The 26,173-nt window shown below is 45.6% G+C and overlaps 1 protein-coding gene across 3 annotated transcripts in view; it reads right to left on the reverse strand.

Annotated features, from left to right (window-relative positions):
• The window catches only part of Bach2 (BACH transcriptional regulator 2), a 345,285-nt gene that overhangs the window by 201,621 nt on the left and 117,491 nt on the right, over positions 1–26,173 (reverse strand). The gene's annotated exons all lie outside the window — the stretch shown is intronic.

Below are 26,173 nucleotides of genomic sequence, written 5' to 3' on the forward strand. Positions count from 1 at the left end.
CAGTTTAGATTTAATCACAGAAGCAAATGGAAGGAGGAGGAACTGGACAGCGAGAGACAGTCCAAATCACCAGAGATGTGCAGACAGTAGGATGAAAAATACGAGCCAAATGCAAATCTCCTTGAAAAATTCTTGAACATTCTCTACCACTGCTTGGAGACATCCTGGCATTCACCACTGGGGTGGCTGCACTCAACATTCTAAAGAACACTCCCTAGGAAGACAGAGCAGATCCAACCGACAAGGCTCCCTATAGCCCCTGGTCCCCCACATTTACTTGTGTTGGGGTGGGGGAAGTTCCCCTCCAGGTATCAAGAGGCAAGGCACATACCTGCGCAGGGCACAGTAAGGACCATGTGTGTAACCGACTCCAGTGCCTGTATCAGCTCAGGGTCTAACAGCAAGAAGATAGACCTGGGAGATGAGAGATTCATCTGTAACCTCAAGGATGCTAAGCTAAAGAAGAACATTCTGGAAGGAATACCCTCCTTTCTGCTTCCTCCTCCCCATGCAAACATGTCAGCATGATGAGTGAACAGGATAAGCCCACTTTATTTCCTTGCTTCCTCGTAAGGTGACTTCACGGAGGTAGAGTTGTGGAGGCCTTACAGGGTACCAGATCAAAAGTGTCTGTTCACTGCGTGTCCCTCCTCATGTTCAGAAAGAGAGAGAAAAACTTAATGCATGGTCACTAAGAAAGAGCACTGCCACTGTTGCCTGCTGCTATCTATCACCATGGAGACAGAGTCCTCCAGGATCTTCAGGGCTACATGTGGGCCAGGCCTTAGGACTAAGGCTTCCTCACAGCTTAGGACCCAGTGCCCAAAATACTTGCCCACAGAATAGATATTTTTTTTTCAAATTAAGAACTATTGATCCCATCAACCACATGGTAGCTCACAACCATCTGTAATGGGATCCAATGCTCTCCTCTAGAGTGTCTGAGGACAGCTACAGTGTACTTACATACATTAAATAAATAAATAAATCTTTTAAAAAAAACAAATTATTGCTTTGAGTGACATTATATATATCAGCCACACTCTAAGGCAGGCTCTGTGCTTAGTTGTCCAATATAAATTTGATTCCATGGGTTTTGTTTTGTTTTGTTTTGTTTTGTGGGTGTGTTTGTTTTGTTGTTCTTGTTATTTTAATAGCAAAAAAGAACATGAAGTTAGATGTATATGGAGGTAGGAGAGGATCTGCGAGAAGTTGGGGAAGGAGAAAGGATATGACCATAATATATTATAAAAAAACACAAAATGGAATTACTGATTTACTTTTATGTTACTGTTGGAACTTATATAAAGACTGTAGATTCTGAGTACCAGTTGCCCCCTTCAATAATGTGTAAGCTATATCATCTTAAGTCACAGTTAGCATACCTGTGGCCTTAGCATGTTTATTACTCTGTTGTGGTGAAAACACTGTCCCTTGCTCTAAGTTCTGGAAGATATACCCTGCCTTATCAGTCCCCTGCACAGCCATTTGCAGTTCTCCAACCCCATTTACTGTGCTTGCTAGAAACAAGCAGGGTGAGGTGGGTATTCAGTGAAGCCATGCTACAGGGTAGGGGTGAGGTGCTCAGCCAGTGAAGCCCTCTCCTGGAATTTACACGTGAGCCTCGGAACTCTGAAGCCTGCCTTCCTCATCTTCTTTTTCAATACTGCCAGTGGTGTTTCCGTGAGTGGGGAGGGTAGCCTTTAACTCCGCCAAGAAGTCTCTTACAGCTAATGAGACTAGAGAAAGAAAATGAGCAGAGGAATGGAAGCTGGCAAGCAGGAGGCTACAACAGCGGTAAGATCGTGGTTGCAGACAGGAATAAGACAGGCCCCACTAAGAGAGAGCTGAGACATCAGCTGTGGGGACCAAATAACTACTGGATTCTTGGACTTTCTGTTGGTAACAGCCATTGTTAGATCAGCTGAGCCACAGCCTATGCATATGTATATGTATATCTATATGTATGTAGGTATTCATATTCTTTCTACCCATCCTGCCCCTCTAGAGCACTGACTAAGACAGTAAAGGAGAGCATAGCCCCTTCCTTTTAAGAGTTTCTAGAACTGCCACAGACACACCTCTGTACATCTCATCAGTCATCGCTCAGACAGACAGACAGACAGACAGACAGCAAATGTCTTAAAGTTAGCAACAATGTGGTTGTTTGGCCACCAACTCAGCCATGAGAAAAATTCTGTATGGAGAAGGTGCCTTGTAGGCAATCAGCAACCTCTTCCCCAATGAAGTCTTTACAAGTTTCCTCATTTGTCAGGTCATATTATGTGAAGATCAGTATGAAATTGATTTAAAGAAAAGGACACAGTTCCAGGCAGCTACAGTCCTGGGGTTCTTCTGAGTTCAAGGAAAATCATGGGTTCTCTATCTTAAAGGAACGTAGGGATGCTTTCTAAAGATTCAGTGTCACTCGCAGGAGATCCCAGCCTAACATGTCCATGCACCTTCATAGCGCCCTGGAACTTCAGTAGGGTAGACATTATATCTGCTGGCTTGCATTTCCTACAAATGGAGGGCATGAGGAAGGAGGTGAGGACAGGAGAGCAAGCAAACCCCCCAGAAGGCAATAAGATGATCGTGCTGAAGATGCCTCAGAATTAATTAAGACATGGCCACAAGAGGACGATAATTGAATAACTTCTCAACATGTAATGAAAAGTATTCCTGGCTGATGTGACCTGGCAATTTATAATAAAGACCTTAAAATTCGGCAAGCTCCTGATTCAGCAGTTCTATTTGTAGACATTTAACATAAGAAAAATGTTTTCTTTCCCTGACATTTTACTAATAAGTAAACAGAGACAATACAAATAATAATAAATACAAAAGCCAGGTGGTGGTGGTGCATGCTTTTAATCCCAGCTCTGGGGAGGCAGATGTATCCCTGTGAGTTCGAGGCCAGCCTGGTCTATAGAGCTATTTCCAGGATGGCCAGGGATATAGAGAAACCCTGTCTTAAAAAACAAAAAAAACCAAACCAAACCAAACAGAAAAAAGGAACACAAAACTTCAGCTGATTTAAATTTGTAAACTCTTAGGAATGTAATTAAATTATCATAGCTAATTCAATTTAGTCATATATATATGTGTATATTGAAATATATATATTGAAATATATATATTTATATATATATATTGAAAATTGCATTTTATTCAGAAGAATTGATTTGTAAATGCTTTTGGAATAGGGAAAGTTTGAGTGTTTTGTTTTCATCTTCAGATTCATCACCATGACAACACTCTCAATCACTTAACACTTCTTCTTGTCTGAGATGGAACCTGTGACTTAACATATGATGCTGTCACTGGACATCTGATCCTGTGGGAGACACATCTATGTACATACACACAAAAATCTGGTGCTATCCTTTGATCTACATGGGTCTCCACTTCTTAACCACCCACTGCCTTGCTCTGAAAAGCGCACTTAAAAAAATCGCTCCTCATGACTGCATCCAAGGCTTAGTGGCTACATTTCTGTTGAGTAATATCATGCATACTTTACAGTAATTTTGTCAAGAAACCTCTGCAAGCACCCAGATTCACTGACATCACTGGTTTCAGGAAAATAAGTCTTTGTCCAGATGGCACTAAGCTGTTTGAAAGCAATGGAGAGGGAGAGAGTGTGGAAGGTTGGAGACTTTCCTCGACCTAATTAGAGAATGGTATAAACACAAACACACACACACACACACACACACACACACACACACACACACACACACCCCACACACACCCATGGATGATAGCATTTGGTCAGGCAGACCTCCCTTCTTATATTCAGATGCATTTCCTGGAGACACAAGGGAAATAGGCTACTACGAAGTCTGTAAAGGAAACAGTAGTTACTGCTGGGTAAGAGATGTGCATTTTCATTCTCTTCTTTCTCTTTATTTTCTACAGTTTCAACAAACCAGGGTGGCCCTGACAATAAGGAAGAACACTACAAATAAAAGAACCACCAGGCTGGGCTGGCACGGCTCAACAGGTAAGAGCACTGACTGCTCTTCCAAAGGTCCTGAGTTCAAATCCCAGCAACCACATGGTGGCTCACAACCACCCCTAATGAGATCTGATGCCCTCTTCTGGTGCATCTGAAGTCAGTTACAGTGCACTTATGTATAATAATAAATAAATCTTTGGGTCGGAACGAGCAGAAACTGAGCGAGTGGGGTTGACCAGAGTGAGCAGAGGTCCTGAAAACTCACAACAGTGACACTGCACTCACACACATAAAATAAGTAAATAATTTCTTTTCTTTTCTTTTTTAAAAGAACCCTCAGGGTGAGGTACCTTGTCCCTGACACATGAAGTATAAGCCGAAGCCCACAGGGTGCAATTTAAGATATTTTGACTTAAAAAAGCTACCCATTGCTTTGAAATTTATCATCCCTCTGTCTGACAGCTAGTTGCTGGCTAGTTAAAAATGTAGATATGATTGCCCCCTCTTGTTGCAGCTTCAAGTATCCAGTTCATTACAGTGTCTGGCAGGGGCTGGAAGGAACAAGACAGTGATGGCGGACAGATCAGGAACACGGTGGCGGAACAATGAAGAAGTATCAACCCTTACTGAAAACATTAGATGCAGGATAGGACGCAGTTTAAGAAGGCACCTGGGAGCTTCCCGCACCCTGGGTTCAATTCCTCCCTTCCCACTGTGGGGAAGTTATTCACTGTAAATGCGCCTCAGTTTCTTTCTTTGGAATCTGGTCGATAACATTTTCTCCTCTGTAGGGTGGTAAAGATGTAAAGATTTGGTTCTGCTGTACTTCCAGGAGAATGCCAGGTGTTGCAACATGCCAAGGGCTTGACGACAATTATCTCCCATAATTCTTGGAAAAGACCTACCAGGTCAGCCCATCCGTGCCTGTATTACAGATGCACAGCCTGGGTACATACGGGGTTCTTGTTGAAGCTGGGGTAACTAGCAAAATGCTGAAGTTTGAGTCCTTTAGAATGAACCACCGTCAAGCTTGTCTCTCCCTGCCTGTCCTTTGATATGGATATATATGCCTCAGTGCTGTTTCTCTAACCTCTTCCCTCCTTTCATGGCCTCTGTCACAGATGCTGTGTCATGACTCTCCCTCAGGTTTCTTACCATTTCCCTGCTCCTAACAAGAGCTCTAGCAGGAAGGCAGAGGCCCTTATAGCTCCCTGCTCAGAAACAACCCAAGCCTCCCATCCTCTTGACCAAACAACAGGAAAAGGCCAAAGCCTTCATACCTTTCCCCTCCTTCCCCCTGGCAGCCTTTCTGGAAGGATATCTCTGAAATTTCCCTCTGAGTCTCCTGAGGCTGTTCTGAAGAACTGGACTTCCTCTGCTCTCCCCACTGTCTCATTCTCAGATAGCTTCTCCTCTGGGCCATTGCTTCCCTCAAGTCTTTGGGGATTTGAACAGGCCCCGCCCAAGGGTTGCATCCCAGGGACACTTACTAAGCACCTACCTCGAACCAAGCTTTCTCTTACTCAAGACTGCTACCCGCAGCGCTTATAATCTCCGATGTCTCAACCTCTGGTGGAGGCTGGCTTCGACATTGCTCCACACTTCACAGGGCTCTGCCCTGTCAGAAAGCCAAGGGACCCTGCCTTACCTGCTTTTCTATTTCTGGTTGCCAGCAAAGAGCTTGTCACACGAAGCGCTTAATAAAGAGTTGCTGGGTGAAATCTGTCTTAAAAAGTCTCCACGTCTTCACGGCAGACAGTCCTTCTTACTACTTTGTAGGCCATCTAGATACGAATATAGGGATGAGTCATCTGGAGCTAACCTTTCCCTTTGTGTGGAAAGGAAAAAAATACAGTGCACCTATGACTTGCCTTTAGGGAAAGCCACACCTGTCAGCTGTATATCACAGATAGGACCTACTTATGTAATTCCAACTCTGGGAATGTATAGAGCACCGGATATTTGGTGGGCACTCAACTAACGCCTGTGAAAGGAATGCAAGGAGAAAGAGGGGGCACTTGGGGTGCCAAGAAAAACCTGGAAAGTGAGAGGCAGAGCAGAGCAGCTACAGACAGAGATGTACTGGGAGGCAGGATGGGGCTAGCCTGCTCCTATGTAGATCAAGTTCTGCCTCTCTTGGACTGGGGAGCGCTTGTGGATCGCTGCTGTTCTGGAAACGCTGACTGGGCGAGCATGCCCCACTGAAGAGAGATAGAAAGTGCATTTCTTCCACACCCTCCAAGCGAGCGTAAATCGGCAATTCCCAAAACACCTCACTTGCTGAGCTGGGCACATCCTGTTCACTGAGGCTTCTGGGGCACTTGCATACATTTTTGACAAGAAACAGAGAGAAACTCATGTTGGAGGATCTCAGAAGATGGTCTTCTGGTTACAGAGGGGTTTCTTCCAGTGGCCAGACAGGACTTTTACCACACAAATACTGTAACCTTGTAGACTAAGTCACTGAAAAAAAAAAAAGAATATATCACAGAAATCACAACTTTCTTCCTCACAGCCTCATATGGCCCCTGCCCCAAAAAACCCCACACATATACCCTGGGGTTACAGGGTGACTCAAGGTGCAGACGCAGAAGAGATGAAAGCAGACACTGTACGTGGGGAAGATGAGAGTTCACTGCCTGACACACAGTGGGTCCTCTCTTAACGGTTTTTAGTTTTCAACCTAGGAAAGAACAGCTCATCTAATCTGTACTTGGAATTTCTCAAATTACTCATAAGAGCACTTTAAAAATTCCAGAAAGACAGAGAATTCAACCTCTGTCAAAATAGTATTAAGTGCTGAAACACAGAGAAAGATGGGTAATTAACTGCTGCTCGCTTAGATGAAAATGTCTGCAATCTCCTGTAAGTGCTTGGGTGATATAAAGCATTTGGAGACAAGCTTAGGCAGGTGTGGGGGCTGGGGAGTGGGGGGAGCGTGTTTGCAAAACCATGTACTGTTAGCATCTTACAAACTACTGCACACAAAGAACTTCTGAAGTACAGCTCTGACAGGAACAGTGCTTGTTCTCGGGCCAACTGAAGAAGGCCTGCTGAAGCGTCCTGACACTGCTCACACTCACACAATGGCCTCACACTGCTGGCCTCTTTTCGGAGACTTCAGCCTTAGGGCATGATGCCCAGCCTCAACGGCTCCGTGGCCTAAAAGTTCTATGACCTCTTGAAGCACCAACGGGGGACACAAGTCTATGGGAACACTTTCCATTCAAACCACTACCCTTGGCCCTGTGGCCTCCGCAGGCTCATGGTCCTATCATCATGAAAAATTCATCTACTCTATCTTCAAGCATCCCCATAGCGTTTAACATTCTCAATATTGTTTAAAAGTTCCAATTTAAGGCAATCTTTTAACTGGAACCAACTGTAAAATAATTTTTAAAAATTACGTACTTCCAACATACACTGGTTCAGAATATATATGCTGAATAGGACCTTCAGGCATGCCCAGTGACAAGGAATGGTGACTTCAAGAAAGGAAGATGGCATCCTACCAAAACACTTAAGTGGCTCTGCACAGAGACATACAGATTTGAGCAAGAAGTGACAGAGCGGCCATGCCCTTTGTCACTACCAGAGGCCATCGTGTGTGACCAAAGGAGACCCACAACAAGAGTCAATGCTGCAGCACTAGGGTCAGCTCTAGGCTACACATCTGTCCTCAGTATTAATTAGTTACACTGAGCTAAAGAGTGTTGCTGAGATGTAATGAAATGCTTCCATAATGAAATGCGAAGACAGAAGAGTTGAATGGCTTCAGCTGCTCCAGGGCTCAGAACTTGGGACTCATACTTTGTAGAAAGGTGATCACGTACACATAAGGACACTCACAGAGGCCGGTGATGTGGCTCAAGGGGGTTGCTTGCCCAGTACTCCAAAACAGTCTCTCCCCCTAGCCACACCCCACACAGACCTCTCCACCCCCACCGAATGGGTGCATGTGCGCATGTGCACATGCACATACACGCACACATGTGCACACACACACACATGGCAGGGGCAAGGGGTCATCCCAACACAGAAATAAATGAATAACTGAGAAGTGAATGATAAATTATTTCAAAAGGAATAATAAGCAAATATCTTAATAGTTCTACACAAATTGGAGATATTTTTAAGCACCTAGGAAAGATATTAAGGATAGGACTGCAAAATTCACCACCTGTTCAACAGTCTGAGAATGAACAGAATGGAAAATGTGTAAAACTAATTCCAAAGCTAGCTTGAAAATGGAAACAGCTGTCCACTCTAGGACAGAGCCAATAACAACAGAAGAATGCTTTTTTAAGAAGTACTTCTAACAGCCGTGATAGGTAAGTAAGTCATAGGTCACACCCTTGCCTCTTTTCTATTGCTGGGGAGGGGGTTGGGGGGGGTTAGGGGGGAGGAGGAAGAGGCTTTCCCGAAAGGGTAGAATATAGCAGAAATAGTAAATACCAAACCCAGAGAAAAGAGGAAGTTAGTTTCTCACATAGAAATGAGTGATTTGTCTCTGTGATATTTAAAAAATGCCGTAAGAAGAACAGGGCCCTAATAAAAATAAATGATTTCCCTTTTTGTAAAGCATGTAGGGGGAGGAAATTGGCTTCAACTGCCAGAGAAATGGGGAAGCGTGCTTCTGACACTGTCCCCAGAATGCCACCTCATGATGCATCCCTGCTTAGATGCCTTTCCCTGCCACCCGCCCCCCCCCCCAACTCAGCTGTCCTCTCTCCAAGCTCCTCAATTAAATTATCTCACATTCCTTGCTGATCCGCTGTTCGCAGCTTGTCACATCACGACACCATAAGCCTTCCCACATGCTGCACGCTGCAACTGCCGCTCCTTCCATGCTTGGTGCCCAGATCCCAGGCAAGGTGGAGAGGCTGCAACAGGAATGCCCCTTCATGGCCAGAGGTGCCAGGGAAACATGCACTCCTCCTGTAAGTCAGTGGCTCTCAACCTTCCTGATGCTGCCACCCTTTCATTCAGTTCCTCGTGTTGTGGTGACCCCCCAACCAGAAAGTTATTTCACTGCTACTTCATAACTGTAACATTGCTACTGTTATGAATTGTAATTCGGTTATCTGATGTGTAATCCCAAAGGGGTCGGAACCCATAGGTTTAGAACCGCCGCTGTAAGGGGTATATCTCTCTCTCCATCCATGGAAACAGTGGCAAACGGCTGGATCAACCTGCATCAGCGACAATCCATGGCTCAGACAGTTGCCTTGAAAAAAAGACAGGCAATTTTCTCCTCAGCACCTGCAGCTGGAGGAATCAGGCTCTGAGCCTGTCACAGTGCCACAGCTTTGTATCCAGGTTTCATTGCTGCAAAATTTGAAATCTATAAGACATCTTTCACAAAATGATGCCTCAAATAAAAAAAACGTAGAGGCTACCTCAATTAGACCCAGCATGGATTTTTACCTGCAACAGTATTACCACCTGTGTGCCAAGTTAACATATTAAATCAGTAACAGAGGTGACAGAAAAATCTTGTTGCAAAATCAGATGAGAGGAGATGTAATGAGCCCAGGAGATTGGCCAGACGAAGTGGCACCCGCTCAGACAGGCTACTTCCAAGGGGCCCACACTTAAAGGAACATCTCCGACATTCAAAGGTGGCAGTTTCCAGGGAGCAGAGTATCCAGTGGCTAAGAATTAAGAGGCGCCATGCTCTGCCAGGGAGATGCTGGTGTATTCTAGGAAAGCCTTAAGGCCAGAGTCACCTGACTGAGGGAAGAACTGTTCACCTTCTAATTCCATTCCATTTGTCCCCCAGGAAGGAGGCAAGCGGCCAAAGCCTCACAGAGAGCTCTGAGAGGAGGAGACACACAGATCCAGCTGGGATGTCTGACAGACAGTACCAAATGCCTTAACAACCAGCATGCCTTTTGGCCCGGAAGGTCCATCTGAAGGATATGTGCAGCATATGTAGCATGTGCTACATGGAGATGCTGTCCACTGCTGCTTCATGACATCTGCTGTTCATAGTAGAGGAACAAGGCAGAAACACTCGGATGCCCCAGATGGTCATGATGCAGTCTCACACACGGTGTTTCAGACAGGTTCCTCACACAATGCTGTGGGAATACAGCGAGTGACATGGCAAACAGTCACAGAAGATATCAGCAGAAAACGGGAGTTCAGTAGTTCAGTCTTTGTTCCAGGATCTGTCTGGATTGGGAGATTCATTTAGGATGTATACAGTAGTTAACGGTGATGGAGAGATGGGAGTGTTTTCAAGCCCAAGCACAGATGCACAGAGCTGTCATCTCAGCATACAAGAGGCTGAAGCAAAGGGACTGCCACAAGTCTGAGGCCAGCCCCCGTGCTACAGGGAGAATACCATATCTCTATGGGATACAGAATGAGACCTTGTCTCAAAACACACAAAAATAGCTTTAGTTTTTCATCACCTGGTTCTTTAAATTATTTAATAAGCATGCTGTGGGGTTTTTTTTTTTGATAAAGGGAAGAAAATAATTTGTTTAAAAGAACACAATAACATTATAGTTTGTGTACTGAAATCTGTGAATCTTTGTGGGCCATCCAGATGTCTGAGTCATTCTCCCCATTTAACACACAAACACAAAGCGCTCACAATGAGTGTGTTCTCTCAGTGCTTCTCACAGAGATGCTCAGCAGGAGGGCTCTGGACTGAAGGTGTCTCAACAGGGCTGGATAAAGGCAAGGGAGACAATGCAGGCGTATGATTTGGACAAGTGGGTTCAACTAAGCTGCCAGTCCAAAGTGAGGCTGGAATACAGATCTGCAATAAGGGCAAGCTTACAAAAACCTTGATTATAAGGGGCAGGCAGCTAGCATGTCTCCATAAACTCCCAGTAAGTGGCTCATGCTAACTCTTGCTATGCTAGGACTCAGAAGACAGCAGAACTCTCATTTCTTAAGAAACAGTGCACTGGAGTCTGGTCACAGGCTGGCTCTTAGAACAGACTCTGCTGCACAGCCTGTTACTTCCTTTGCACGCTGACCTTGGGGGCACCCTGATTCATTCATACAGGCTATGTATCATCAGTGACATCTTGAGTTTCAACTGTATGAAATACTGTTACTGGTGGAGAATATCCACCGTATGACCTGGCATAAACCAAGGATTCAAAGGAGACATGTCCATGGAGCTAACGGAAAGTCTAGCTAACTCCCCATCCTGTCCCAGCCTGTACTTTGAAGCTGCATCATACTCTGTCAGGCGCCCCTGCTTTTGAACACACATCCCCCAGCATTCAGTAGGCTTTCAGCCCTGCCCTGGAAACACTGTGCTTAGGAAGAGCGTTGAGCTCTGTGCCTGCCTCTCTTCTGGTATGGAATTAGACAAAAATAGGTCCAGAGCATCCTCACCACCTACGAGCAACTTGCAGACAGACACCAGGACATGGTCGCTGTCTGTCAGTCAATAAAATACTTTGCCCATTGCAATGGCTTCCTCTCTCACTGCTTGGGCCATCTATCTCAAGAGTCAGCGGCGGAGCCTTTCCCAAAGTTTGCCCTCCCCACAGTGACCCACACCTTCCTTGGCAGTCTCTTACACACACACCAGTGCTGGCAAGCACACACAGCTCTAATTTACACTTAAACTGGACAGATGCGCCTTCCTACCTGGTCTCCTTGCTTTGATGGTGCTAATCCGCTACCAGAAAAAAACCAAACACTAAATAGTTGCCTTAAAGGAGACAGGCCCAGGCCCCCTCTTCCCACCCCCATACGCCTCCAACGGAGCCTCCCGTATTCAAGGCCAAATTCCTTGATGCAGTTTTCAGGGTTGTCTGCAATATACCCCCAATTTTCCCTCTAGACTTTGCATCCAGTGTGGGACACTTATCTGTCATTAGGATGTCTGCACTAGTTCAGATCTGCTGCAGAAGCGGAGTAACATGGAGGCCCTCTTGGGAAGAGAGTGGGAGGGACAGCAAAAGGCTTTATTTTAAGATGTGGGTCTGGACATTGCAAAGGAGGAGGCATAAGACATGATGAGCCATAAAGCCCCCCACAGTGCCACGAAGAGTTGTTCTTGGGGAACAGTGGAGAGTACTGGAGTCCACAAGTCTCAGTAGGGAAGTCTGCATGCCCCGGCTTGGGACACTTCTAAGCATCTCTGTCGTGCACAGCCACTGGTGGGGTCAGAAGTCAGAAACCAGGGCCTAAGTGCTAAAGCAGTGGGGGCTGGTATGGCAGTAGCTGGGGTGTCAATCATTTTCCCTAAAGCAGGCAAGGGTTCCCACAAGTCAATCTATAATTTACCATTTAACTGTGATACTTTTAACAGTAGGAGGGCACTGGGTATGATGTCACACACCTGTAATGCCATCACTCGAGAGTTATCACACAAGAAGATAGCACATGAGACCAACCTGAGCTATGCAGCAAGGCATAAGGAAGGCAAACCGAGCAGCAGAATGTTCTTTAATAACTACCCCAGAAAAACAAGGCAAGCAGTTCAGATTCCCTTCAAAGAAGCAGATCCATCAAAGGGTCTGCCCAATGCCCTGTGCAAGAACAGGCCTTCCCATCTTTTGGCACTCCTTGGAACTGCTTTATCATTTTAACTGCAGCCACAGGAATCTCAGAAATCTGTTGCATTTTGTTTTGTTTGAGACAGGGTCTTGCTCTTTAGTCCAGGCTGTGAACTTGCAATCCCCCTATCTCAACATCCCAAGTGCTGGTGTTACAGGTCCATACCAGTTCTCTTGACTCTAGGTATCTTGGAAAACTGACAAACAGCATGTTCTAAAGCCACCTTTTTCTCCTTCAGGGGTCCTTTCTTGAGATCTAGGTCCTAGCCTGCTAGTTCATTATTTTTGCTCTGTCTTATTTCTGCACTGTGTGGTGAGACTCTTGCAATAAGGGACTAATTTCTGTTGTTCCCCACCCCCTCACCCCCACCCCTGTAATCAGTGCCATACCCTACTCACAGACACACAGGCAGGACACGTGTTCTTAATTCTTCTCGTTCTTGTCCAGTTACTATTCTAAGGAAAGACCTGTGTCCTCTTGTGTTTCTTCTTCATCTTTTTAGTTCTGAGAAATCAAATAATCAGCCAATCCTGTCAAATGAATTTCATATTTTTTTCTGGCTACTTTGTTCCTTTTTTTTCTTCTAAATCTCTACTGGGCGACTTCAACTTCTCAACCGAATTGCAGAATATAATTTGCACTTTAAACAGTAAAGCCACTAATAGCATTTTTAAAAGCAAGAACACTATTGTATTCTTTTTTTTTTCTGCGGTGATAAATCAGCATTCCATCTATTATAAATCGCTTGGTCAGCTTCAAATGGCTTCAGAATAAATCTCGTCTTCTTTTCTGTCTCTGCTACCCAGGATAAAGAAAAGAAGCAGAGGATGCCTGGCAGATCACTATCACTCCGCAAGGCACTGTAATTTATTTCCCGTGATAAGCCTCTCACAGTCCTGCACTGAGCGCATCCTTGCTCACAACTAATATACCCAGAAAGAACAGGTAATGCCGTATGGTGCTGACACAGGGCTCAGTCTCAGGGGTGGCTGGGCTTTCTTGTCAACCACAGAGGTTACTAAGGGGATGGCTGAAGACTTATCCTACTATCCTCAAGTGTTTTCAGCCTCAGCTCCAGAGATGGGAAGTATTGCAGGCTCATCAGAAGATCAGAATCCTGCCTTCACATGCCTGATGGAGGGACCCAAGGCTCTGTCTTCGGAGTTCTTTGCCTGGGAATGAATGGACTCCAGGACTTACGCATCTGTATCTCTGAACATAGCCCAGGGGCACAAAATGGACACCTGATAAATGCTGACTGAGGTAACACGTGAGTGTTTTCTATTTAGTCCAACCAAATCCCATCAGTGCTATTCATTCATCAAGCGATGGGCCACCAAGCCATTTCTAGTCACCACAGGCTTCTCACAGTAAAATTCGCTGGTATTTGGAAACATGGTTGCTGTCGATCATAATGCTAACATTTCAAAAATACATGGAGAACTTTGCGACGATCGTCATGATTAATGACAGTTGCTGCCTATAATATTCTATAGAAAGTGGAAGAAATTGGACAAGCTACAGCATGTGAGATTTAAATTAGATAAGTGAGGTTTTGCACATCAACTCTAATTAAACACTAAAGTACATTAATAAGGGAAGTTAGAAAATACTCTTTCTTGGAAGACTTTAAGAATAAATGAAATCTCCTGAGTATACATATATCATTGAAAATGCCACCAAGGAAGACAAAGGAGAAATAGCTTTCATATTCTATTTACTAAGAGTATATTCATATTTACCAAGATTATGTCTAAATAATTTAGTTTTCAGATTATGGGCATTTCATATAAAATACAGGCGTCAATCACAGTTACAGGCATGACTCACACACATTTAGCCAGTGTTTCACTTATTATGACTTTGGGCAAAGCGATGAAAAAGATTTTACACTCAAGAGCCTTTTCTTCCCAGTAGGAATAGTCCTACTTCTAAGTACCCGTTCTTCAGAATTCATAAGACCATATTGGCTACATTTTACTCTCTATCAACAAGAGACACCGTGCCTGATTCTCTCAGTTTCAAGTTATCCCAATACCGTACCCCATTTGCTGTCATAACTAAGTTACACTGTACAGAAAGTAATGTTCTTTACACCCCAGGGGTAGTAGCTATGATAACTTCAGGACTGAAATCCATAGCTTTCTTGTGTGGCCTCCATACTAACCAGGCTGACATTACAGACTGGGTCTTGGTCAGTACACCATGGTTGTCAAGAATTCCCAGGCACTGGGCAGATGCCACTGTCCCCCTGAGCTATGTAAAACCCAGAGGAAACAATGCATTGTTGCCCAAGTTCCACTCGACAACTTTTAAGAAAAATCATAGTGTAGACTGCAATTTATGCTAGAAGTTAAGTGGCTTCATTTGAGTGAAGACGTGTGTCCGAGAAAACCTCCATACACTTCCTCTTGGATGTATGGATTCAGAGCTAATTCAGTTATGGTCCCTAGAGCCTGCACAGCCGACTAGGAATATATCATTCTTTATTTCCTTCAAGAATAGCATTCAGAAACACACTGTGTTTTTTCCTACTCCCTAGATAGATTTCAAGGGTGGAAACAGCTTGGCTTTGGCAGAGTGGAGTCATAGACTCCATTGGTAGGATGATCCTCAATAGGCAGATGAGGCCTGCAAAATATGCAAGCAAGGTTAATAGTAAAATGAACAGAACTAATTCATGAAGAGAGTTAGAAAGGAAGAAAACCCATGTGGAAGGGGTCACTCGTGCCGAACGAGATAGAAAAGGAAGCCTAAAGCGTGTAGGCCACATTTTTAGTCACTGCTACAATGTGGATCCCAAGTGTTTCTCAGAGTTCTTGTGATAACCTCTACCTCCCAGGGAGCCATTACTGGGACAGCAGCAGACCTGCAAGAGGTGGAATGTGATGGGAAGGTTTTAGGTTCCTGGGATGCTCCTTTGAAGGGTACTGGTGGGGCCCTGGCCTCTCCCTTCTCTTTGCCTGTAGCAGTGTTTTCCCCTGCCATTTGCACACACCATCAGGTCCACACTGACAAGAGACTAAGCTGTGTAAGCTGGTGAGTCAGAGCCAATGTCTTCTCTTCATAAGCTGATCATCCCATGTATTTGTTGTAGCAGCTGGCTAACATGATCTTATGCCAGAATGTGACAGAAGTATATTGTGCAATTTAGAATAATGAGGGGCAGGCTCAGATCTGAAGTGCTTGCAGTGAGCCGGGGTAGACACCTATTCTTTCTGGGGATGCTCTTCCTGAACACTGTAATCTCTCCACCTTCCGTAGCTATTGAGTGGTGAGGACAACAGGCCAATTCTAGAGGGGCATCTGTCCTTCTGATGGCCTTCTTCTTGCCCTATCTTCTGAATGGCACTTTATCCATGAGTAATGCACAAGACAGGGTCTAGGCAGGGTCTTAACAATGGAAAGAGGCCTACAGTCCAAGCTACAGACTCAGCTGGGTGGAGAAGTCACACTACAGAATATCCAGGAAAAAAAAACAAACAAACAATGTAGAGTGCAGAGAAGAAGAGGGTGGACAAGCTGCCAGGGAGAAGACACAAATCCATAGAATTCCACAGTGCGGGAGAGGATGGCTCACACACCCAACCACATGGCAAACACAAAGGAAGGGGAGCCGCACGAGAAAGCTGGTCTCACAGACACAGTGCTACTCAAAGCACACTGTCAGTGATCTGCAATTTATATGGACATAATAAGCTCCGTGCCTAAGACACAGCAGCCTAAACCACCACCACCAAGACACAGCGCATGTTAAAAGGGGAAGAGTACCCGCTGCGTGAGGCTCTTCCATGTGGCTGGCCCAGCAGCAGGACTACAAAATCCATCCCTGATGTGGGCCAGACGCCCCAATGAAGGGAGCCTTCTTAGGACTTTAAAAAAGAAACATGCTGGATGAATCTCTTGGTCTCTTAAGAAAGGAAGCTGGTTGTGTTTAACTGTGAACATTTGTCAGGAGGTGTCAGAGACATGCTCCTCTGTTATTCGATAAACATGCCTTTCAGAAAAGGAAACTGAACGGACAGATAACCTGAGACTGTCAGACAAAGTCTAGGTCATCTTTGCATCGCTCTGCAAGCCCCCAGTCACTGGGGGTCAGTCTCTGGCAGAACTTCCTTCATTTCATCAGACTCACAGCTGTAATACAGAAGCTGCCATGGCATGCTGTAAAACTGACAGCGATGAGCCAGGAAACCCAAGAGGGCTGCACTGGCTGCCTCTGTGCAAACCGACCCTCTGCTCATCCCCGCCCTCTGCTCACACACTGGATTTCCTCCCTTTTCTTCAGAGCCATGGTCAGATTCTAACACAGCACCATCCGTTTACTTCTTGCTTATCTTTTTTCCTCCCTGGCTGCGTATAAGCTTCATGAGGTAGAACTTTTGTCTGTTCGTTCTCAGACATATTTGATCTATAGATTCATGTGCTTCTAATACAATATTGTGCACAAGTGCTGGCTAACAAAATAAGAACAAGAGGTGGATGAGATTTTAGTACTGTGTAAAGCCCTTTACCCAGACTATAACACAGTTCCCGCAATAGAAAAGACCACAGTATTTTTTTTTCTTGACAATTTAGAGGTCAGGGAAGGAAACAGTTCTATTAAAAGTATTAAGGTACAGAGGAATACATCCAGGTATATGTAGGGCCAAGCCAATAACCATTCTCTGTATTTTGGGAGATGCGGGGGGATCAAGGAGGGCTCTGGGTAGCATGAAAGGGTAGTTGTTTAGTGTCTTTGAACACCAACACTCTTGTCTGGCTCTTCCTGGGTGTACAAATCACTTTTGCTGCATCTGTGCTATGTCCTTCTAACCTTTTGAGGTATCAAGGATTGAATCCTGATCTCAGAGAGAACCTGTTAATGGTGTAAGATGGTGATGAGCAAAAAGCACTATTCCTATTTTGGTTTAAGAACACTAATTTTTACATTACAAATTCAGTGTTTGTTCCCCGTGGCATGGGCAACACTCTCACAGATGGGTTACCTACCTGCTTGCCTCCACGGTTTATCACCAAGGGACCATTTTACAAAAGCAGGTGACTGTCTCTCCCCGTTATTGCCCAAGGGCTGGGAAATCAGCTAAGCAGAGAGAGAAGAGTGGTGTCTTTGTGTTTCAAGTAGCATTTACGAAAAGTCCTGCATTTCACAGGTAATGTTGTGCTACACTGAGGTGTGTTTTGTGTGTGGTGGGTGGGCCTACTGGAGCCAGTAGATCACTGAAGTCCTTCCCATAGAAAATGCTCAGAAACAAATTAAGTCTCCTATACTGTGGCTGTTCCACACTAATGGGGGGAGGGGAGGAAGGCACCAATAAACATCCCACCTGAACCCTAGAAAAGCAGGTGGGGCATGAAGGGGCGGGCTGTGAGCAGCTCATCCCCTCACACGGAAAGGTGGCACAGCGTCTTCTCATCCCGAGGAGGAGAGAAGGGATGGTGGCTGGGGAGATGAAGAGCTCTGGGGAATTATCGAGCAGAGGGGGTGAATCAGCCACATCTGGCAACACCTACAGACCTGTCAGAGCTGCCTGCGCTTGTCACCAGCTCAGAGGCTCGCAAACAGGAAACTGCCGGCATGACTTCATCTGACTCTCAAACTCCTAACAGAGGAACCTGCCCCCAAGAAGTTACGAACTAAGTGCAGAGCCAAAGGGTGAGAGGTGGGGGGTCGGAGTTCAAGTTCAGGTTACAGGGCATCGAGTGAAGGCAGCAGCTCTCAAAAGCAATCTGGGTTCAGTGCTGAGTGTCATTGTCACCAAGGCCCGACTTCACAGGAAGGAAGCGAAAACTCAATTACACAGGGACACGAGGAATCTGGAAACCGGCCAAGGGAGATAAAGTTACTCACTCATTTGTCAGTCACTTGTGACATTCTGTGTCAGAGACTGACCTCATGAGAGAAAACTGTAAACCTAACGTGACCAAGCCAGAGGCTTTATTTCCCTGAGTGGAAGTGCCAGGGGGCAGAACAGCCCCATGACTGGCTTATTCAGCAGCTCGACAGCACTGGCAAAGCCTGGTTTTACATCTGGTTCTCTGCAAATTCACCTGCAGGGATCAATGGCCAGAGCGAGGTACCCTGGAGCAGAGACACTTGGAGGACATCCTCTACCTAGAAAGCACTACCCTAGTAAGAAAGGATCACCGGCCATCCTGTGGCCCCAGCCGTATCTGGAGAAGACCACTTGACAGCTATGCATTGAGCAGTTCCTACACAGCCGATCCTGTACTGGTCACTGGAAAAATAGACAAGGATCTGCTGGTCTACAGAACACAGAGATTAACTGTGGGATGGATGGTAATGACTGATCTGAATAATTGAAACGCCACTGTAACAAGCACCGGGCTGCAGAGGTGAGGTCATGAAAGCAAACAGGGGACTTAAGCTAGATGAGGTGTCTTAGGGTTTTACTGCTGTGAACAGACACCATGACCGAGAAAACTCTTATAAGGACAACATTTAACTGGGGTTGGCTTACAGGCTCAGAGGTTCAGTCCATTATCATCAAGGCAGGAACATGGCAGCATCCAGGCAGGCATGGTGCAGGAGAAGCTGAGAGTTTTGCATCTTCATCTGAAGGCAGCTAGCAGAATATTGGCTTCCAGGCAGCTAGGATGAGGGTCTTAAAGCCCACACCCAGTGACACACCTACTCCAACAAGGCCACACCTACTCCAACAGGGCCACACCTTCTAATAGTACCACTCCCTGGGCTGAGCATAGACAAACCATCACATGAGGGGAGGGGAGGCCTTCTGAAGGAATCCTGTAGTTTCTGAGAAAGGGGCGAGGGCAGAAAGAGAATACATACTGGACAAGCTGGTGGGCCCATTCAATAGCTACTCTAATGGAGTAGAGACAAGAGTTGAACTTGGAGCAATATGAAGCTAAGAAACTAATCAGGAGTCAAACCAAATTAGCAACACCTCTCGCCACCTCTTCTTTCCTCCCTCTCTTGCTCCCCCCTCACCTCTTTTTATCCAGAACTGGGCGAATCCTGCCGGAAGTAATTAACAATTAGCTTTATCTTTCCACCTTTCCCTTTTTTCCCCAACATAATATTTTCATTAATTATTTAAAAACATCATACAACACAACCTGATCATACTGGCTTCCCATTCCTCCCAGGTCCACCCTCACACCCTTGCCCCACCCCAACCCCTGATGAAAGCAATGACGACAACAATAGCAAAATCCCACCAAGTTCAAGTTGTATTTACCACATTGGAGCATGGTCAAACTCCCAGTGGCCAGTCCCTTAAATAAAATGAGTCCATTTCCACCTCCATTCCTATCAGAAGCCATCAACTGTGAAGAGCTATCTTTATCACATTTTAAAGGACTCACTTCAATAGCTCCTGTCTGGATTGCTTTTGTTGTCTTTGTTGTTGTTTTTTTTTGGGGGGGGGTAGTCAGGGAGCTTGTCACGGAAGCCTGCAGAGTCTGCCCTTCTTAGTAATTAGTCTGCAGTCATTGATACCACTGCAAAAACAGCAACACAGATCGTGGATATAAACATAGGCAGTTTGGTCCTGTAGGGGTGGTCCTGATGCTAAAGTCCTGCTCTCCACTTAGTTCATGGTCTGTCAGTAAAGAAGCCATGGGCCAATTGCTGGGTGGAAGGGATAGGTGGGACTTCCGGGTCCCTGGAGGCAAGAGACAGACACAAGGAAAGGAGAGGAGAATTTGCCACGCTTCTGATGGTGAAAAAGTGACCAGCTGTGTGAGATCTCGAAACGGAGTGGCCACGCAGCTCACTCCTACAGGCAGGTGATCAGGGGAGTTAGCAGAGACTAGATGCAACAGAGCAACTAAAGTTTAGGGAGGTATGGAACTAAGAGTATGGATAAGGGTACACTGGCCTCGGGAGTTTAATAATGCCCAGCAATGGTGCCAAGAAAGCAAGTTGAAAATGAACAACGTGTGCGTCTGTGTCTTTTATCTGTGGATTCAAGGGAAGGTGGGTGGGGCCTGGTATCGCTGCCTGTTCCATTCCTGGAGCTTAGGCGGGGTAGCAGAGCTACATGCAACATGGTCCACGAACATCAGCATCATCACTGGCGGCTGCACGGATCACTGACATCATCATGGCTTCTGGTGGTAGCATGGACCATGGACACCAACACAGCCTCCAGTGCCAGCATGGACCATGGAAGTCTTTCAAGGAGGCTTAGTCCTAAAAATGAACCATCCTTCATATTGGACATCTCTGTGGGCACCACTGGCCTCGCTGGTGGTGGCAGGGTGATGAGAGCCGATGGTGGCTTCTCAGTGGCCCGAGGACCAGCCCTATTTGGCAATGTTGTGCTCCTTTGTCCTCCACTGTGGTCCCCCATTACATCTCCAGTTCTGCTTCTCTCTGCCTCAAGTGCCTCTCCTGCCACTGTTCCCACCTCTCTACCACAATTCATTTATTAATCTGGCATTGCAATCTGCTGTGTGCCACACACTATACCATGTGCCCAAACATCATTACAGGCAAATACTTACTGCAACCAGTCACTGATCTGGTTCAAGGTTTCTATAGTGTCACGAATACTGGAATATCTCAGAGACTCATCTCGGGGATATCCTGTTCCTGCCCAGAGTCAGGGAGATGGTGTGGCTAGGCAGTGTGTCCAGGGGCAGGACTTGTGAGAGCTCCAGGCTACTTCACACCACCCTTCCGTTGGTGCTGGCTTCCCTGCAGGTACTCTGGGCACGACCATTGTGCTTGCTGCAGCTGCAGCAGTGGCTCCATGCCTCAGGCTGGCCCTGCTGAGCAATGACATGGTCCTCTGTCCAACACAGTCACATCTCTGATGCTGCTTCTCTCTGTTCTGGACACTGCTCTACTTGGGTCATTTTCCCCCCCAATTCCAAGAAATAAAAATTGTAAAGCACCTTCCCATGAGTCCCCTACCCCCTTTCTTTAGTTGTTCTGGTGTACCATCATATTGCTTAGATGGGAATATTTGCCCTCTCTCCCTTTTTAATTCAGTACTAGGGACTGAACCTAAGGCCTCATGCATGCTGGCTAAGTGATCTACCCCTGAGCTACCTCTCCAGACTTCTTTTCATCTTTTGAGACAGAGTCTGACAAGATGATCAGACTGGCCTTGAACTCGCTCTGTAGACCTGACAGGCTTTGGGCCTGCAGTCTTCCTGGGCCTTACTATCAGCCCTAGAATATGTATTTCTATCAATTTTAAAATGCTAGACTCTTGGTCCACTTAAAGTTTTAGACATAGACGTGTTATAAAGCACCTTTGTACAAATGTACATTATGGATACTTAAAGGGCTATTACATTTCTTTTGAAAGTATACTTGTGTGGTGACAGCACTGAATTTATCCCACAGAGAAGAAGGCTTAGGGAGAAGGTGGGAAGAAGGGACCCTCGCAGCTTTAGGAGCTAGCAGCAAAAGGAAGTCATTTAAGAGGCTAAGGGAGAAAAAGGATGCGGAGGAGGTGTGGCTCTGACCAGGCTGAGTGGGATCATGCACGGGCCTGGGTAACAGCAACAAGATGTGAAGGGCGGTGCCCAGTGTGTGTGTGTGTGTGTGTGTGTGTGTGTGTGTGTGTGTGATGCCAGCCCCCACCCCTGGCTCAGAGGGGAGTCTGGCATCTGCCCTTCTCTATTCTGGGGCTCTAACAATAGCAAGACTATAGAACTCAGTCTCTGCTCTCTGTGGATGGAGGACCCTGCTCACTTAGCAAGGGGATTGGCTAAGAATTCTTCAAAGGAAAGTGCCACGGAGGCCCTGGAAACACATGAAAATGTGCATCAAGAACAGAGAACACCACTACCTTCTCATGGAGCCAAACACGATCATGTCTTACTCTAGCTTTTTATCACTAATAAAGCTAACCCACAATCTCTCGGCGGCTGAGTATAAGTGGTCAAATTAGCCATGTTCCGCCCTTCAAATACTTAAAACCTTCCATCGTGACTAACCATGCATATAACACAGGGATAAACAAGTAACTAAGCGGGGTTTCATCCTCCAAAGCAGACATGTGCATGTGACAAAGTCATCTTAGAAACTTCCCTTTTGAAATGAGATAACTAATTACTCAGAGGAAAGGCAGAGCTTTTGCCCTCCTGGGAAATCAAGAACGCAGTCAGGCAGAGTGCAGGCATGGACCATGGCAAATCAGGTCTGCAACACAGTCAACAAAACAAGCCTCGGGGGCAGCTAACACACTCGAAAGAGCAGACAGGGCTGCACACAGCTGATCGGCTCCTAAGATCCTCGAATCTGGGTTTCAGAAAGAATCAGGATTCAAACGTCTTTAAGGATATTAACAAAGAGGAAAAAAAGGCATGGCAGGATAAAACAGCCAACCGTAGCAAGGCAAGACCCATGACGTACACAGACTTCATAGACTACACAGATTTAGCTTGAGTTACCCTAGAGAATTGGGAAGTGGCCATTGTCTTTATCACTCAGGAAGGAAGTCCATGTCTCTTCCCAGATCCCAACTGTTAAAAAGCCAGAGCGCTGAGTGCAGAGGCAGTCCTCCCTTCAAAATAGGAGCACAACCCCTCTCTCTACTGCAGTATGCGGCTAAAGGAGAGCCATGGATCTCATATTCATTTGGAGAAAAAAAAGGAAGTGAAAAATGAAAGTAAATGTAACTGGGTGAGCCAGCAGTGTTGCACTGCGCAGATCTGACACTCAGGCGTCACTACAGGGACAGGCACGGACAACACACCCATCATTTACAGCTTTGTAAAAGTGTGTACAGATTTGTGTCTTCTATCCTAAGCAGCAGAAAAACAAAGACAATAAAAGGTGAGCTGAATGTAACGCTGGTCTTTGGTGTCAGGCACTGAAGAAATCACCATTGTTTTTCAAAGTACGGTGGTTCTTAGCATCTGCTGGTCAGCTCCTGCTTCCTCAAAACTTAAAGATTCTCTAAATTAAACATAAGCTTGTCTCTAGTCTCTGAAATATATACGTGAATAATATTCAAAGTTTGAGAAAGGGGGTTGCCATGGAAACACAACTCCCTAAAAGAACAGTCCATTGTCTCTTAAGAGGACCCTTGATACAGACACTTATGCAGTGTCTATGTGTGCACATGAGGCCACAATGCACAAAGGACAATCAGTGCACACACTGGAGACATGCACAGATTAAAGAAGTCAAGGGCTTACTGTACGCAAGCAAGAGGGGATGAGCCCCTTTGTGTACGAGCGTGCGTGCTGGGGGCAAGAATCATGTGAGCCTGACCCTGTGACGGAGCTGAAACTCAACCATCTTGGAAAGCTTTGTTTAAAGCACAGTCCCGCAATGATCTGGGCACTTCACGCAGTTACCACTGGGAACGGTGTTCCATGAATCCTTCTCCCCTGTGGCTGGAAGTACTGGAAGCGGCATTATAAAAATAGGGTTTTTTTTTTCTTTTTTTTTTTTCCTAGTGGAGCAGACTCAAGCCAAAAATAAACTAAATGGGAATTTTGTAGTGCAGACTTCTCAAAAACAAGAGTCTCAGTATACCTAAGAGAAACACAGCCCTTTTATTAGAAACTTCTGTGTGGCATTTAGAAGCCATACAGTTTTGGTCAGATTCAGTCAATGCTGGTCTTTCCCTTTCCAGACAAACCAACCCTATACAGACGGCAGGGGAGCTGCCATCTTGACACTCTTGTTGGCTGTTAGAAGAGGTTTTCCTCTCCCAACTATCATGTAGCTCTTTCACAATAGACCAAAAGCTGGAAGGGCAGAGTGGGTATTTTCTGAGGTACTACAACCGCAAAACCATTGCAGTAAAAGTTTGGGTTCAGAGAGCCAAAGCCACCTAAAGTGTCACTGCTATGAAAATTTTAGCCTTTTGCAGATACAATGCCTGTGAGCAGTAACGATGATTCCCAAATCCTATCAACAACTCTAACAGTGTTACTACTTCTACGAAGACACACGCACTTCACAACATTATGTAACCCATTAGGTAAATGAGATCTATTTTTAACCACATCTTGCAAATGAGAAAACTGGTATCACTATTCATGATTTTCCAAGAATCAAGTATAATTAATGTATGAATTTTAAGTAAATATAAACAATAATGTTCCCATGTGTCTGTCTGTATATGGAACATGTCAGGAATGGGCATAGCTAAAGAACTGAGAAACGGCATCCAAATGCTGGCTCAAACACATACACGCACCCACATATGCACATGCACGCACCCACCCTCGCACCCACACACCACCCACACAAATGCACATGCACAAGCATACTCACACACAGGCACATACACACACACAGGCACATACACACACAGAGGCACATACACACACACAGGCACACACACACAGAGGCACATACACACACAGAGGCACACACACACACACAGGCACACACACACAGGCACATACATACACACAGGCACATACACACACACACAGGCACATACACACACACAGGCACATACACACATGGGCACATACACACACACGGGCACACATGTACACACAGAGGCACATACACACACAGAGGCACACACACACACACACAGGCACACACACACAGGCACATACATACACACAGGCACATACACACACACACAGGCACATACACACACACACAGGCACACACACACAGACATGGAGTAGTAAAGTAAGGGGAGGACTTGCCCCAGAAAGAAGGGATGAAGGATGAGAGATAGGAAATTGTTAAACGGTAAGAAAAATTTAAATTAAAAGAAGGCCAGGGAAGGCAGACTGGGGACTGTGGACCATCAGTTGTCAATGTGTTGGGGGAGTGATTAGGACGTCTAGCATCTCACCTCCCCAACACTGCCCAGAGCAGACAGCAGGCAGTGGGCCATGGTTCCAAGCACAGGCATGATGCAGCACCCTGGAGACCTATCAAAGTACCACAGACTCAGCAAGGAGACCAACCACACTGGGGTGGCAGTTACAGGTTGGAAAGGACACGTCGGAATAGTTGGAACACCTGGCCAAAGGCTTGCATTCGATGTGGACCTCCAGGCTAGCAGTCCTCCAATGTTTACTGCCCTTTTGAGACCTAGACCCAGCAGCTCTTCAGGAAGTTCTTTTGAGCCCCAGGCTGGAGGCTGCTCCCAGGCAACTGCTCACAGTCCACTAGAGCACTTGGCTGATTTTCAGACCTGGGTTTTCTTGCTGGCTTCTAAAGTTCTTATAGGCAGTGACTACGCGTTTCGTTCATCTCTGAAGCCTTGTAAATGTTTATAAGCTGGCAGAGCTCTTTAAATGCTGGGCTGATTGAGTAAGCATTAGCACTGGATTTACTTAAGTTACAGTGTTCTTATAGATCAGATAGTGTGTTAATTGGATGAAGGTCTGAGAATAAAAGTGAAGGTTGAAAGAAAACAAGTTCCTATTTATGCCAAAAAAACAGAGACCAGAACTTGTAGCATTCACATGGGTTTTATTTCCGAAGGAAGAGAGTCAAGAACCACCATGGTTTTCTGTGCTTAGAACACCAGTCAAGGGAACTACCTATTCAAGATGGTCCCCCATTCCTGTGCCTTTAAGGAGTCTTGTTCTAACCATGCCACATTAAATTTCTGTAATTGCAGCCAATCATTGATACACCTCAGGAATCTAAATACATCTAGTGTTCTGGTAGGAGACCTGGATTTTTTTAAAATGACAAAGAAAATGATGATAGTCACATAACAAAAACTGATGTAACGTTCA

Source organism: Mus caroli, unplaced genomic scaffold (genome assembly GCF_978045245.1).
Source record: "Mus caroli unplaced genomic scaffold, Mus_caroli_1 scaffold_6, whole genome shotgun sequence".
In the NCBI taxonomy this organism is placed as follows: Eukaryota; Metazoa; Chordata; class Mammalia; order Rodentia; family Muridae; genus Mus; species Mus caroli.